At 28.2% G+C, this 710-nt stretch overlaps 1 protein-coding gene across 2 annotated transcripts in view; it reads right to left on the bottom strand.

Annotated features, from left to right (window-relative positions):
• The window catches only part of LOC106873920 (unconventional myosin-X), a 545,087-nt gene that overhangs the window by 282,424 nt on the left and 261,953 nt on the right, over positions 1-710 (bottom strand). The window lies entirely within an intron of this gene.

The raw sequence follows: 710 nt of genomic DNA, 5'->3' as shown, positions 1-710 counted from the left end.
ATATATATGTATATATATATATATATATATATATATATATGTATGTATGTATGTATGTATGTATGTACTTCTAATATAGGATAAAAAATTTTTCCAAAAAATTTCATCAAAGTGGCCAACATATTAAAAATACCTTTAAAGGTGAAAATTATAAACAATTATAAATAAGGGCAAAAGAAAAAAGATTTCTCTGCCAATATGCTGAGAATAGACTTTAAATCGTCAATCACCACATACAATATACATCACTATGAATACACGTTGTGCTGAAATCGAGGAAGACAAGCTAACAGAATTTTTTTAAATTGTGGTTTGTGACCAATCACACATGTGCTGGGGTTCGCTAACGAATTTTATATTTAGATATAAGTGAGGTGCTTATGTATACTCATGACTCTTGCTTCTGCTTTTTTCCGTGGGTGCTTGTAATTATTTCATTTATTTCTTATCGTATTCTCTACTGATGAGGGAAAAATCCATTGGATTAATCCTGAAATTGATTCAATATTGAGATAACGCATTTTTAAAAAATTATTCTGTTAGCTTGCCTTCCTCGATTTCAGCACGACGTATATTCATAGTGATGTATATTGTATGTGGTGGTTGATGATTTAAAGTCTATTCTCAGCATATTGGCATAGGAATCTTTTTTCGTTTGCCCTTATTTATAATTGTGCATATATATATATATATATATATATATATATATA

This window comes from Octopus bimaculoides, chromosome 11 (genome assembly GCF_001194135.2).
Source record: "Octopus bimaculoides isolate UCB-OBI-ISO-001 chromosome 11, ASM119413v2, whole genome shotgun sequence".
In the NCBI taxonomy this organism is placed as follows: Eukaryota; Metazoa; Mollusca; class Cephalopoda; order Octopoda; family Octopodidae; genus Octopus; species Octopus bimaculoides.
This window is presented reverse-complemented; position numbering and strand designations above follow the sequence as displayed.